Consider the following 15,749-nt stretch of genomic DNA (forward strand, 5'->3'; position numbering starts at 1 on the left):
TGGAGCTCTTGGCGCTCTCAGCCGTTTCCCCCGTTTTGCCTTCCTTTTTTTTCTCCTTCTTGGAGCCACCTTTCTTCCCCTTCTTGCTCTTTTTCGGGTGGTCGCCGAGTGAGTTGCGGTCGAGCGTCAGCTTCGGGATTTCGACGCCCGGTCCCATTTCCGCTTCCAGTGCCGCCTGTGGACCAGGGGCGCCCTCCACAGCCGGCGCGGGGGCCTGGGCAAAGGGCGCCAGCTCGCCTTCCGCCTCCTTGCCCTTTCTCTTTCTCTTGGAACCCGACTTTTTTTTCGAGCCACGCTTCTTCGATTTTTTTCTTTCGCCCCCCTTCCTGGAGCCTTTTTTCTCTTCCTTGCCAATTTTCTCATCGAGCAGCGCTTCCCCCGTCGACTCCGTGGGCGCACCTGCAGTCGACGTGAGAGCTGTTGCTTGTTCGGACTGAGATCCGGGAAGCTCTCCAGGTGGTGCCAGCAGTGAGTGCCGTTCATCAGCGAGTACGTCAGGAAAGCCCAACACTTTGGACGACTCCCATGCGATTCCTCCAGTCCCGGGACGCGTGGCAGGAGCGCCAGGTGGTCCCACCAGTGAATGACGTTGCTGCGCCGGTGCGCCAGGTGGTCCCACTGGCGAGTGCCATTGCTCAGCTGGTGCGCCAGGTGGTCCCACCAGCGAGTGCCGCTGCTCGGCCGGTCCCACGAGTGAGTGACGTCGCTCAGTCGGTGCGCCTGGTGGTCCCACCAGCGAGTGTCGTTGCTCAGCCGGTGCGCTTGCGCGCCCATCGCCGGAGAAGGCTACAGGCAGCTCCCCAATGAATGAAGACGTTTCCGGTCCACCAGTTTCGGATGTGAAGCTTCCCGAAAAAAGCAGTGGCTTGCCCTGTTTTTTCTGGCGCTCCTCCTTCCTCTTCTTCTTCTTCTTTTTCTTCTTTTTCCTTTTTTTCATGGAGTCAGGCGGCATCGCTGGTTTGCTATCTTTGAGCTCGATGTTCAAAGGGTGGATGCGAACAAAGCTGGCCGTGCGCCCCGGGTCTGGTGCCAGCGTGTGGGACAATGGTGGACCATGAGGTGAAGCGAACGCTTGGGTGGACCATACCAATGGGCGAACTGGCACCCGGTCTGCTGCAAACAACGCGTCCCGAATATAGCCGGGCAAAGTAGACGTGGACCACTTGAATGTGCCAGAGGGGCTAGCCGCTTCGGCATGCTCCTTGTGGCGCCTTTTCTTTTTCTGGCCTTTGTTAAGCTTCCTTGACTGCCTGGAAGTTGCCGTCTCTATGTCAACTTCCTTAGGTAAGTCTGGCTCGGTCGGTTTCCCTGGCTGTGCGTAAGCCTGCTTTACGCGGGGACCGAACGGCGTTTCAGAGGTGTCGATGGTTGACGGGACGGTAAGTGCAGCGCTATCGATGGACGACTTCCTCCTCTTGGCTTTCTCATGCACTAATTTTAGAAAGTCCAAGTCCGTCGACCTCCTCCTGATGATACCGTGCTTCGGTGGACCCGGAGGCAGTGCGTGCATTTTTTCCCCAGCCGCTGGTCTTTGTTTGTCACTTGCTGTCTCTACTTCTGTCGCAAGCGACCCTTCTGACTTCTCCAGGACATCTGGCACTTCACCCAGCGCCTTACTCTTGACAGATTCTGTGCTTGAAATCCTTCTAACTTCTGAAGTCATTCCCTCGGCGGACTCGCCTTCTTTTTCCTTCGATGGTTTCCTTCGCCTTTTTTCTGTCTTCTCTTCCTTAGGCCTTCTCCCCTTGGATCGGCTAGGCTTTTTTCCTTCACCAAGGACACTCACTGTCTCTCCTTGTGTCGCGAGCGACTCTTCTATCTTCTCCAGGACATCTGGTACGCCACGCTGCGCCTTACCTATGACAGAACCGGTGCTGGATCTCCTTCTGAGTTTAGATGCCATTCTCTCTTCGCTTTCCTTCGACTTCCTTCGCTTTTTTTCTTTCTTCTCTTCTTCCTCAAATTCCTTCTTCTTAGACCGGCTGGGTATCTTTTCTTCAGCAAGGCCACTTGCTGTTTCCACTTGGCTCGCGAGCGACTCTTCGATCTTCTCCAGATCATCTGGAGCGCCACGCAGCGTGTTACGCATAAGAGTCCCGGTGCTGGAACGCCGTCTCTCTTCGGACTCGGTTTCTTTTTCCTTCGATGACTTCCTCCGCCTTTTACCCCTCTTCTCTTCCTTGCGTTTCTTAACCTTGGACCGGCTGGGCTTTTCTTCTTCAGCAAGGCCACTTGCTGTTTCCACTTGGCTCGCGAGCGACTCTTCGATCTTCTCCAGAATATCTGGCGCGCCACGCAGCGTGTGACGCATAAGAGACCCGGTGCTGGAACGCCGTCTCTCGTCGGACTCGGTTTCTTTTTCCTTCGATGACTTCCTCCGCCTTTTACCCCTCTTCTCTTCCTTGCGTTTCTTAACCTTGGACCGGCTGGGCTTTTCTTCTTCAGCAAGGCCACTTGCTGTTTCCACTTGGCTCGCGAGCGACTCTTCGATCTTCTCCAGAATATCTGGCGCGCCACGCAGCGTGTGACGCATAAGAGACCCGGTGCTGGAACGCCGTCTCTCGTCGGACTCGGTTTCTTTTTCCTTCGATGACTTCCTCCGCCTTTTTTCCCTCTTCTCTTCCTTAGGTTTCTTAACCTTGGACCGGCTGGGCTTTTCTTCAGCAAGGCCACTTGCTGTCTCTACTTCTGTCTCAAGTGGCCCTTCAAACTTCTGGAAATCTGACACTCCACCCAGCGCCTGACCCTTGACAAATCCTGTGCTTGATGTCCTGACTTTAGAAGCCATTCCCTCGGCGGACTCGTCTTCTTTTTCCTTCGATGGTTTCCTTCGCCTTTTTTCTTTCGTCTCTTCCTTATGTGTCCTCACCTTTTTCGATCGGGTGGGCACGTCCCCAGCCAGGCCACTAACTGCATCCACTTGCGTTTCCGACGACCCCTCTATTTTCTCCGAGATATCTGGTACGCCACGCAGCCCGTTACGCATAACAGACGCGGTGCTAGAACGCCGTCTCTCTTTAGAAGCCATTCTCTCTCCGGACTCGGTTTCTTTTTCCTTCGATGACTTCCTCCGCCTTTTTTCCCTTTTCTCTTCCTTAGGTTTCTTAACCTTGTACCGGCTGGGCTTTTCTTCTTCAGCAAGGCCACTTGCTGCCTCTACTTCTGCCTCAAGCGACCCTTCGAACTTCTCCAGGACATCGAAGACTCCACCAAGCGTCTTACCCTTAACAGATCCTGTACTTGATGTCCTTCTGACTTTATAAGCCATTCCCTCGGTGGACTCGTCTTCTTTTTCCTTCGATGGTTTCCTTCGCCTTTTTTCTGTCTTCTCTTCCTCTGGCCTTCTCCCCTTGGATCGGCTAGACTTCTTTTTTCCTTCAGCAAGGACACTCACTGTCTCTCCTTCTGTCACGAGCGACTCTTCTATCTTCTCCAGGACATCAGGTACACCATGCAGCGCCTTACCTTTGAGAGACCCGGTGCTGGAACTCCTCCTGAGTTTAGATGCCATTATCTCTTCGCTTTCCTTCGACTTCCTTCGCGTTTTTTCTTTCTTCCCTTCCTCCTCAAATTTCTTCTTCTTAGACCGGCTGGGCTTCTTTTCTTCAGCAAAGCCACTTGCTGTTTCCACTTGGCTCGCGAGCGACTCTTCGATTTTCTCCAGAACATCTGGCGCGCCACGCAGCGCGTTACGCATAAAAGACCCGGTGCTGGAACGCCGTCTCTCTTTAGAAGCCACTCTCTCTTCGGAGTCGGGTTCTTTTTCTTTCGATGACTTCCTTCGCCTTTTTTCTTTTTTCTCTTCTTTAGGTTCCTTCACCTTGGATCGTCTCCGCTTCTTTTTTTCAGCAAGGCCACTTACTGTCTCTCCTTGTGTCCCGAGCGACTCTTCTATCTTTTCCAGGACGTCTGAGACGCCACCCAGCGCTTTACCTCTGATAGACACGGTGCTGGAACTCCTTCTGGCTTTAGAGGCCATTCCCGCTCCGGACTCGTCTTCTTTCGTGGACGACTTCCTTCGCTTTTTCTCTTTTTTCTCTTCCTTGGGTTTCTTAAGCTTCTTGGGTTGGGTGGGCTCTTCAACAAGGCCACTAATTGTATCCATTTGCGTCGCCAAAGACTCATCAATCTCCTCCAGTACGTATGGCACGCCCCCCAGCGCCTTATGCTTGACAGAACCGGTGCTTGAAGTCCTTCTGGCTTGAGAAGCCGATGTAGCTTCGGTCTCCCTCGGTGGTGACTCCGCTTCCAGCTCCGAAAGGGCACTTTCGCGTTCCCGCTCCACAGGAGCCTCATCCGACCCGACGGAGCGCCTGCGCTGCCTGCGGACGTTGGAACGTGGCGGCGCCAGCAGCCGCCCCACGATCCTCTCCACATTCAATGATATGGACCGCAACAACTTACGTCGGCTACTTGCAGCAACGATAGGCTTGCCGAACTCGATGTCGATGTTGACGGAGCATTTCCCCGAGGCACCAGGAGAGAGTGCTACGGCCGAAGACACTTCCACAGAGGAAGCAGGGTCTTCTTGTGGCGATGGCCTGCCGTGCTTGGCAGTGGTCGGCGCTCTTTTACCGTGGTGCCGCCGCTGCACGGAAGGCCGATGCACTTCGACGGAGACAGATGTCAAGCTCGATGCGCCCTCGGCGTGCCTGCTGCCCGAAGCGGATCCAGTGTAGTGTTCAGGAGCCGCTGCAGATGGGCGACGTCTGGTTGCCGGAACGGCGCTCACGTTGCCCGAGGTACTCGTCGAGTTCTGCGGCGACTCCGCTCCACCATCGGCTGCCTTGGCTACTAAGCACGTGGTATCGCCCATCTCGTACCCAGATGCCGGCCTGGAAGGCAACAGATCCCTTGTCTTGGTCGGCACGGCGCCTCGTATCCTGGTAGCGGCAGCCTGATGCGCCCGAACGCCGCTCCGGGACTGGCCCGGGTACGAGTCGGCTTCTGGTTCCATTGTCGTCGGGTTGGCCTCCGTTCTGCCCCGATGCGTGGCGGGTGTGTGCAGTAACTCACACAGTTCTGACCTGGGCGAGTCGCAGCGGTGGGGTGGCCATCGCAGCAATGGGCCGGCAGTGGAGCCTCGCTCATGAGCTCGTCCTGCACGACGAGGCGCAGAGACGGGGTGCCTACGGTTACCGATGTAGGGGTTTTCGGAAATGTGGCTCATCACGGCGACCGGATAGCGATGGGCACAGAAGCGCGACGCCGATAGTAGCCAGACTGCGCGAGGCTGGGCGTCACGAGACGGCAGGAATGGCGTTTCTACGTCGTCTTCATCAGCTGACGGGAGCGCGTATGTGCCGGCAGAGCACACGAAATATCAGGTTTGTAAACAAATAGGAAAATGGAAGCAACAAGCCACCCAACAATTACGCTATCTTAGTTATTCAAGCTGCCCCTTACGACACTTAATGCAATGGTTTGGGCTGTATAATGGTAGTAATGATTTGGGTTACGGGATTGCAATACCAGTTGTGTTACTAATTTCACCTCGGAAATAAAGCCCGAAATGCGCTTTCAGATATTTGTTTTTGTAGTCTCTAAAGAAACTCCTGGAAGATGCTTAAAACTGCTCACGTGTGGGATTGTGAAAGCATTACTTTAATTCAGGCTGTGTTATAGTCATCGATGATGATGATGATGATGATGTTGCTCTTTGACAGGCTTCGACTCAGTCACGCGAAGCAAACACATAGCAGCACAAGAAAACATTGCACACAGTGCCGCAATCCGGCTCTTTCGGCTGATGCCGTAATAAAAAGTATCAGTGGCTTAGCTCGGCTATGCCAGGATATACGTAGCGTGAGCTAAGGTTTAGCTGGTTATCCTTAGGTCCAATCCAGTTCAGTCCAGTCCAGTCCCTGTTCCTCGCGCATGCGCAGCACGGCTCTCCAGGAGATACGCGAAACGGCTATCAAGCGGCTCCAGCGCAGCGTCAGACTTGGCTACTGCGCAACGGAGGCGCACAGCTGGGCACGCGCCGGCACCAGTGCGTCTGCCGCGGCTATGACGTCACTCCTCTGGATTTGCCAGACCGGCGAATGTGCAGACCCAATTCTCCACACACCCGTACTCCAATCGGATTGGATTTCCAATCCAATTTCCAATTCAATCCAATCCAATCCAATGCTCCTCGCGCTTGCGCAGCACGGCCCTTCAAGGTCCAAGCGAAACTGCTCAACCTCGGCCAGTGTAGCTTACGCTACAAAATTACTTCATAGTAGTGAGTGGTTGTACACGCTCCAACCAATCAGGCACTTCCTCTTGTATTTTGAGCCCTCCAACATAAAACGACACACCCTCGCGAAATAACTGCCGTGCTGGTCACTCATCCACATCTATGCGCCCGCCAAATACTATGGAGGTCCACGAGCATTATGAGGTCGTATGGAAGGCCGTTCATTCTCGGTTGGGAGAAACGCAGTGCCATAAGGGTCCAACAGAAAATCTTTATGGAGGGTTCGCCGTAGAACGTCCCAAAAATGCACTCCAATCCAACCGTGTATGAATATACGTTCTATCGTTTCTGCAGCTGCTTATCGTACACCACATCACTTCGAATCCCTTACGTTGTAGCAATGTTCGATCTGGAGTGTTCCGGTACAAACCTCTAAAGGGACACTGAAGTGAATTTGTCAATTAAGCTTCTGTTTTTGCTTGCACTGCGGAGACTGGCTCAAATAAACGCACTTTTCATCGTTTATCCGCTTCATGAGCCGGTATCTATTTTATAACGGCCGAAAGAAAAAAAAACTACCATGTGCGGTCTGCGGCGGCCGCACTAACTAAACTAGTGACGTGAATAAAAGGTGCTACGTGATTGGACGATGTCCACGATTAGAATTCAAACCCGTTTCGGTTTCGGCTCTGTGAAACAACGTGCTTGGCATCCGACGTTATCGTTGGCTGGAAATTCCGGATCTCTCAGTAAGCGACATACCGCGCCTGTGCCATGTTGTCGGCTGCAAAATGCGTCAGATAAGCCTACCAGCACGGCTTGGAATCGTAACAATTACCCGCCGAGGCGTACGCGGGGGATGAACTCACTCCGCGCCACCGGAGCCGCTCGAATGCAATGCGCTTTCCCCCGCCTTTGGAGCGTGCCGGGCTCGATCGTGCTTGTATCGTAACAGGCGTGTTCGCATCGGGCCAAGGGTCGGCTGATTAGGGACAGGGGCCCCCACAAGCAGTCGGTGCTTATGGCAACATCACGCCAACGAGAACTCGCCAGCGCGTCAGTGTCAGTCTGCACGCGTTCTGCGAACTCGCTCGTGGAGAAATTTGAACGCAACAATGGTGAATTCAGTATAAGAAACAGTGCCTAAAAACAAATAAATCAAATTCAAAAAAAAAAAAAAACTATGCGCTATCGGGGACTCGAACTTGCGAACTCCAAACCATGCAACTAGTGCTCCAGACCACTCGGGCATGAGATATTTCTTTCTTCATTACCGTTTGTCTCAAACGAAAAAAGCAGGTTATAATCACTTCATAAGGATAAAAACATTCGCCACCTTTCAATGACACAATTTTAAAATCTCAACAGCCGAACAAGGTCATTTGAAGCATTGGTAACCATTCCTGTGGTTCGCTTACGCCCCCCCCCCCCCCCCCCCCCATTTTTTTCTGTAATGCCTGAAAAACTTAGGCACACTCCAAATCACACATAAAGACTAAAAGACAATGCAAAAGCTAGGAAGCATCAATGGATAATCACAAAGTCCAACTGCGTTTTGCGTCCTTCAAAAGTCAGGCAAGCAGATAAAGCAATCCAAAAGATTCAACCAGACCATTGGATCACTCTGCGCCGCATGAACACTGCTCACCAACGCAGCCAGCTTACGAAAAACGGACTTAGTTGGCCTGGGGAATTCCGTATGCCTATCGGTAATGCGGCACTGCCACAAGCTGTACAAACCCAGCACTACAAAAACATCATACGGTACAAGATTAACATCATGAAAAGGCAGGAACCGAATGGTGTAAGGAGTTGTAGGGAAGGGAGCTGTGGATTCGGTGATGCTGTGGCTCTCCTAGATTTATTCAGGTGCGTAAGGACCGGCCGGAACCTATAGAGCCGCGTAGACAGGCGACCGCCCCTGGAGCGCAGTCGTTTTCAATCTCTGTGTCGCGTGGAACCGCTGGCCTGGCCAGGCACCGCTGATGATGATTGTTGGAGGATGCGGATGACGATGATAGTGGCGCTAAATGCAGATGGCGTTGCCGCCACTACAGAGTAATTTCAATGTCCTTCTTGAGAGTCCGCTGCAAAACATCCCAGAAGAACACGGCGTCATGGCACAACACAAAACAAGTATCAATTGTCTCTGGTTGATTGCATAGGCGAGAATTGTCCGACCAAGCAATCGACATTCACTTTTCTCGCAGCTATGTCTTAACTGGGAGTGTGGAAGAATGAAGCTTGAAGAAAAACGTTTTAAGTGCGAATGCACTTCTTAAGCGAGCCTGAAGCGTCCGCCGCCGTCCGCATAGCAACAGCTGCGGGTGCGCGCGCTCCTCGTCTTCCTTGGCAACGGGGGGAGATGGGCGCGCGCTGCCTGGCCGCTGACAAGGCACATACCCACGTGGGGGATTGGCCAGGAATCTCCTCGTCTTCCTTGGCAACGGAGGGAGATGGGCGCACGCTGCCTGGCCGCTGACATGACACATACCCACGTGGGGGATTGGCCAGGAATCGGGCGTGAGAAGGGCTAATGCACCCGCTTAAAGGAGTACTGACACGAAATTTCAAAGCTGAGATCCGTTCTAGCAATCAAGTACAACGACAACACAAATAGGTGTCTGTGAATAAATGCATCTTTCTTTCTTTGCAGTTGTGTGTGTGTGTGTGTGATATCTCTTTCGCGAACATTACCGAACCGCGCAAATTCAACTCGTGCATTCGCACTTTCACATTCTTCCCCTCGGGGAAATGCGGGGAATTTTTGCATTAGGATGAACGCACATACTCGTTACACGGTTTAAAACATTGCTTCTGATGGCCTAAGTAAGGGTGGCGATAGATAGACTTTCAATAGAGTGCTCGTCACAGTTTTCCTTGACTCACTGAACAGATATTCCAAGGAAAACCGCGCGGTAACAAAGTTAAAGGATTCCACAACCTGCTTGAGAAATCCCCATGGAGGCTTCGTGTTAACTTCGCCCGTACATATAAGCAAAAAATTTCACCATCTTCCCGTAGGGGAACCCTGAGTAGTACAGTCAAACCCATTTATAGCGAATTGCAATATGCACCGCGGTTAGTTCGATATATCCAATAGTTCAATATAGCCGAACCCGCCTATAACGAACTGATCGTTACAAGTTCGCCATCCGCGGGAGCCCCCTCCCCCACCGGAACTCCACCACCGCCGCATGCAGAAACGAACACAGTAAAGTAGCCGTTACTATACCCAAAATAATCCATTTGTTGCAAGTAATAAAGCTACTTTCCGCCTTAACTGCCTACTTTGCAAAGAAAAAAGCGGTGATTTTTGTTTTAACTTTCGTTTTGGCGGCTTCAACTAGCATAGCATTCTCTACACGAAACATTATTTGCACCAGTTCGAGTCCGCGCCCTCCAAAATCTAAGAAGTATTGGCGGAGCACATTGACTGCCGAAAGCGCTTCAATATAAGCGTCGGACGGCTTTCACTCGCGACATCATCGGGAATGTGGGGGAGCTCTTCCCACAGTTCATCGATGCTGCTGTCTTGGTCCGGACTCGCTGACTGCGCGGGTTCCGTCGTGAATCCCGCGCCGGAAACAGTTACGGAAAGTGTCGGGCGTCATGTCGCTCAGTGCGAGGCGCAATGTCTAAAGGGGCACTGACACAAAAATTTTGCATCTTGTTTTTTTTGTTGCGATAAGTAGCTATAGTGACTTACTTATAACCTGTAGGAACCTCATTTGCTTCAGCGTGCGACGGTTGTTTAATCAGAGGCATTTTCAATGCGGCCAGTCGCAGTTTCGGTTTCAGCGAGTGCCGCGAAACGATGGATTTTGTGGATTTTGTGTGAACAAAGCTGACCACGTGACCGTCGGAGGGATATCCCATATCACGGAGCAGAGCCGCCGTAGCACTGTCGAATCCGCATCGACGGCAGTTTCTGCGAATGCCCCCACGTACTGATCTCGTGAGGCGCTTAATCAAAAGGCGACCGTGGATGTGACGCAAGCGCTGCGAGTGCAAATGCTACCGCGGCTAAAGAACGACGCGCTACGCTCGAGACGGTGGGTGGCAAGACGCGCGCTGGGAGTAGCCGGCCGGTCTGCCTACAGGTCCGCCTACAGGTGTGTTCGGCTTAGCACTGCGGCGGATATTCGAGTGCCGCTCTCGTAAGCGGTGCAGATGACAATTTTTAATGCAACCCGCCATCGCATCATTAACTCCTTTCTCATGTAAGCCACCATGGTCGGGACTTGGGGAGAATTTCGTGCAGCGGTAGCAAGCTATCACTCGAGCTACCTGCGCCGGCCTGGGCCACTTCGCGGCCGTGGGCGCCGCCTGCACAGCGACCGTGCGGCTAGCTCAGTGGGCTTTTCGTGCCTCCGGCGCGTTTTCGCATCCAATGGTAATAAACAGTAATAGAAACAGAGTGCCTGGAATCGCTGTAGAACTTTGGTCGCGGCCAGCTGCCCGATGAGCTGACGAAATCACGGCGCCTCCGCCGCCAACGATCGGGTCGTTCGTTCTCGAGAGCAGAAGCTCCGCCCTCCGGCCCTCCGATTGGAGCGGCGAGCCGGGCGAGCCGGCGAAAAACGCCGGCAGTGCGGAAGCGGCAAACACAAACTCGTGACGTGTTTGGATGTTGTTTATTTACACAATTACATCGGGATGTCGATTGCGCGTGATCCTCTGCTGGCTGCTCGGTTGCGTTTCGCACACTTTAAAATTGATTTTAAATATGCTCTAGTCTGTATTCGCCGCTGATATTTTGCAGATGATGTATATGTGTTCCCACCAATCTATCTCCGAAGTTATCTCGCCTTCAAAATTTTGTGTCAGTGCCCCTTGTCTAAGTTGCAACTCTTGCTCCGTGGTCGCGGCCAATCCACATCTCAATTGCCGCTCCGAGACCATGCATTTCAGCGGCCATTCCAGGCGCGCAGAGTTCGATATATCGGACGTGAACTTCGTAATAAGGAATATGTTTCCTATGTATTTTCGTGACTGAAATATTTTTGTTCGATATATAGCATAATTCGCTCTATCCGGGTTCGTTATAGCCGGGTTTGACTGTATGCGAAGCAGCCATGGGGTTGACTCAAGTTCCCATAAGTTTTCAGTTCGATCACGGCATTGCGGGAGGAAAATGAGGGGAGCGGAGCGCGCGCGCGCGTCGTTTATACCGCGGAGCAACAGTGGCGCCCCCAGCGGGGTATGCAGCGGCTACCGTCGCGTCTCTAACCTAAAGCTGCTTCGCATTATCGTGCGCGGAGCCGCAGGTGTTGCCATTCGTTGCGCAATCCCGGAGAGGAGCTTCGGAGAGGAGAGGAGGAATTCCGGAGCGGAGAGGAGTGTCGGAGAGGAAAGGAGGGATGCCTCGCATACTACTCAGGGTTACCCTACGGGAAGATGACGACGGGGGTTGAACGCGAAGCTATCTCGTTATGGATTCTTTGGTCTGCCAATCCCTAGGGGCATGCTGCCACAATCATCATCAGCGGTGCCTGGTCAGGCATGCGCAGTGGGGTGTGGTACTCGGGGTTCGCCTACGGGAAGATGACGACGGTGGCTGAACGCGAAGCTATCTCCTGATGGATTATTTGGTTGGCCAACCCCTAGGGGCATGCTGCCACAATTATCATCAGTGGTGCCTGGTCAGGCATGCACAGTGGGGTGCGGTAATCTCGGTTCCCCTACGGGAAGATGACGACGGGGGTTGAACGCGAAGCTATCTCGTTATGGATTCTTTGGTTGGCCAATCCCTAGGGGCATCCTGCCACAATCATCATCAGCGGTGCCTGGCCAGTGGGGGTGTGGTAGTGGGGGTGTGGTACTCAGGGTTCCCCTACGGGAAGATGACGACGGGGGTTGAACGCGAAGCTATCTCGTTATGGATTCTTTGGTTGGCCAATCCCTAGGGGCATGCTGCCACAATTTTCATCAGCGGTGCCTGGCCAGGCATGCGCAGTGGGAGTGCGGACGGCGGACAACGACAAGGGAGGGAGGGACACAGCCCCATGAATGAGATGCTTCGCATCTAAAAAGGCAAATGAAAACTTATCCGCTGCTGAAGCACAGTTAGAAAAAGTGGGTGATCAACCAATTTGTAGAAGAAAAAACGAGACACAAGTTGGTGCACAAACAAATGCATGAGCCCAACACCTCCAGCCTTGAAAACCGCATAATGTATGATAACGGCGTTCACGTGGTTTGGATTAGCGGTGAACGGAACAGCGTCTGGGGATGAGGAGGGCTGGGAGGGTGCTGTAGGGGCTGCTGCCCACTCTGACACGTGTGAGCGAGAGCGCGAGAGCGCCTGACGTGGAGCGCGTGCTCCGGGGCTGTCTGGAATAAAGAGTTCCAGTATTGCTGCTGAACGGGTCGGTCGTCTCTTTCGTGGGCTCCGAACATGGTGTCAGAAGTGTTCAGCCATGCCTAGCGACCCAGATGTTCCCGTCGTCCGTGTCGGCGCCTCCGGACTACAAGCGCCGGCCCCATTTGTGTTCACAAATCCGGGAGAATGGCCTACGTGGATCGCCACATTCGAAGATTGTCTTCACGTCTCGCCTCGACTCTGCAAGCGACGAACGAAAGGTTCGAACGTTACTCTACGTCATGGGACCGCAGACGCGGACCTTGCTTACTTCGCTGGGTCTATCGGCACCGGAGTCGCAACCCTTCGCCACAGTCAAGCAGACATTGACCCGTCATTTCGTTCATCCCGTCAACGAGATCTACGAGAGTAGACGCTTCCACCGCCGAACGCAGCAGCCTGGTAAGTCAGTAGATGCTTTCTACGCGGAGCTTCAGAACCTGGTCAAGCGGTGCAACTACAGCAACTCCGAGGTGGAAAGCCGCTTGGTTCGAGACAGATTTGTTGTTGCACTGTAAGACGAACAACTTTCAGACCACCTTTGCCGCAGCACGAAGCTGACAGCAGAAGAGCAGCTATATCAGGCTCGCTTGCACGAGGACGCCCAAAAGGAACGTGCGGCGCGGTCACTTAGCACGTCAGAAAACATGAATGTCGACGCAGCTAATGGCGAATTCCATTGGGAGAACAGGAGCAGCGCGGTCGTGCAGTGAGGTGGGGGGGCAGAGCACTCAGGAGCAGGGCCACTCCACTCACCATTGGAATACGGCACGCACCCGGAGAGCAGGCGGGAGGGGGGGGGGGGGGGGGAAACGACGAGCGAGGAGAAATGTTTGGTATCCCAGCATTCTCTGCGGAAAAGCACGTGTGCGCAAAGCCGGACAAAGCACGTGCGGCGGTAGGAAGCACTCGCATGCTCGAAGGGCTGGCTTCCCATTCCGCAAAGTTGTAAATGCACGATGGATTCGCAAGCTCAGCGCATCCTCCTTTCTCTGATTCAGCGACAGCCGCCGTCTGCTACAGAAGGTAAAGTGAATTTGATTTCTGGAATTGCACTGGAATCTGAAATGTTTCTGGAAGTGCACATTGAGGCGGGCCTGGCAGAAACACCCGGATCTTAATTTTGGTTGGGTAAACTGGCATTTTGTTTTTGCGGGACTCAATTTCTGGGACTGTTCATCCTAATAAAGTCTTACTGTTAAGAAGTTATCGTGAACGCCAATTCACATTCCGCCTATTACGGATTCTCCAACAGTGGCCAAAAAGTCCACTATATTGTATTTAGTTTTGTAAATATTTAGCTTTTACACCTTGAGAGTTGTTGCGGCGATTTTCCAGCACCACGGACACGCCCAACGTGGTTGCTGCTACAACAATACGGTGGCAACTGAAGATTTAAATTTCCCTCTTTTAATACGGCCGTAGTACCAATAATACTCCCAAATACAGGTGTAGCATGAGTAATGCTTGCATTGGATTTTGATAGGTGGCTAAATCAGGGGTAATTATTTTTTGAAGGGAATTGTTTAGAGCACAGAAAGTGACGTCTGCAATAAAATGTGCTAGAGTTATGATTTATAAGAAAGTTGTGCAACAGCCTAGTTCAGCATTTGTCAGCTCAACTTTTGCTCATAACACTACCCAGCAAACCACTAACATCTCTGCGACGTCCCAAAAAGATCCGAACGTCTATGTCCCAGCAGTATCTCTATTAGACATCCGTACAACGTGTGATATTTTTCTGAAAATTTTTGGATGTTGAGATAACGTTGCTGGTACCTTAATGTGGGACGTTATTTCAACTATGCTGAAGACGTACTCTAGATGTTGCTGCTGCTTCATTTGTGGACGGTAGACATATTTTTCTGACGTTGTTCGGATGTTGCTGGTATGTCTGCTTGTTACTTCGTACATGTCTATCACAGTTACATATTTTTAGCTATATCTGCTATACCTTATTTTCAAACCCTCCGCAGCCGTAACCTTTTCATGTTACCGAGGGTTTTGTATGTGTTTTGTATGGGTTTTGTACCGAGGGGTTTTGTGCAAGTTTTGTTATCTACAAATATTGCTTTTACAGAAATATAAATGCGGAGGACATAATAAATAAATTATCTTCAACATATGCCTGAACAAAATTTGATGCCTAAAGGAGTTTTCATTTACTGAAACCACCATTTTACTTGGTCCTTGTGCTCGCTCTCTCCGGTGTTTCTTTGCGCGCGGTTGAGATTTTGTGCTTGTCAGCACTAGATCTCGCGTATGCGCAACTTTTTTCGTAACAAAAGACTTAAAATAGCGTAAACTAGCTCAAGGCGTGATTTTAAGTATAGTTTGTGATACCGCTCCGGAAAAAAACATTGCCGGCGTCGCCCAAGCATTGCTGTGAAGCTGGCACCGTGAGGAGCGCGAAGAGTCTGAGCTAGGCGTCAGCCTCTGTATGCAGCAGTCTTTCGAACAAACGTAAAAGCCGGAGGCTGACAACCGACAACAGCGAAAATGGAGGACCAAAACAAATTCCAATCCTTCAGGGCTGTCGGCTTTGGCAGAAGGCATTACGATTCCAGCTAATCGCATATGTAAGGTAAAACAGATTTGGCAACCTTGCCTAACGCTCGAAACTATTGTATAAAGTCACTTTACTTTGTCACGGCATGAGAGTGTGCCGACATGCACTATGGGGCACAAATAATGTAGGTTGGTTTCCAAACAACCTTCTGTGTGTATAGGCGCGTGCTGGTTTTATACCAGGGAGTATGCAGGCTTATTGAGTATGCAGTATGCAGGCTTATTGAGCAAGACGAGTAACCGGTATTGCAAACATACAGTAATGCATTTTTGTTCAAATTTGGAGGGATATTTTGGTACATTTGCCACAGCCATATTATCCCAATATTCAGATAGGCGTTATAGTAGAACTGCACTCAAGAGGAGGAGGACCAGCCGGAGGAGAAAACTTTAACAGTAAAATCGAGCTGGTTAGTGGGCAGGCTCCTCAGTCCCAGACGAGAGAGAAAGATTCATTCTTCAATTCACCGAACGTCACCCCGAGTTGCCCAGGATTTGTTCTTTGCGCCTGAAGTGGTTGGAAAACAATAAAAAGCTGCCTGAACATATTCATTGGTTTCGAATTGTGTTATACTGAAAATCGGCATGTACACTATTTATTGCGCTCGTTAGCGAGTATATCAAGTTTTTAACACC

Source organism: Haemaphysalis longicornis, unplaced genomic scaffold, assembly GCF_048455015.1.
Source record: "Haemaphysalis longicornis isolate Haplotype H1 unplaced genomic scaffold, Haemaphysalis longicornis Haplotype H1 scaffold_7, whole genome shotgun sequence".
Classification (NCBI taxonomy): domain Eukaryota; kingdom Metazoa; phylum Arthropoda; class Arachnida; order Ixodida; family Ixodidae; genus Haemaphysalis; species Haemaphysalis longicornis.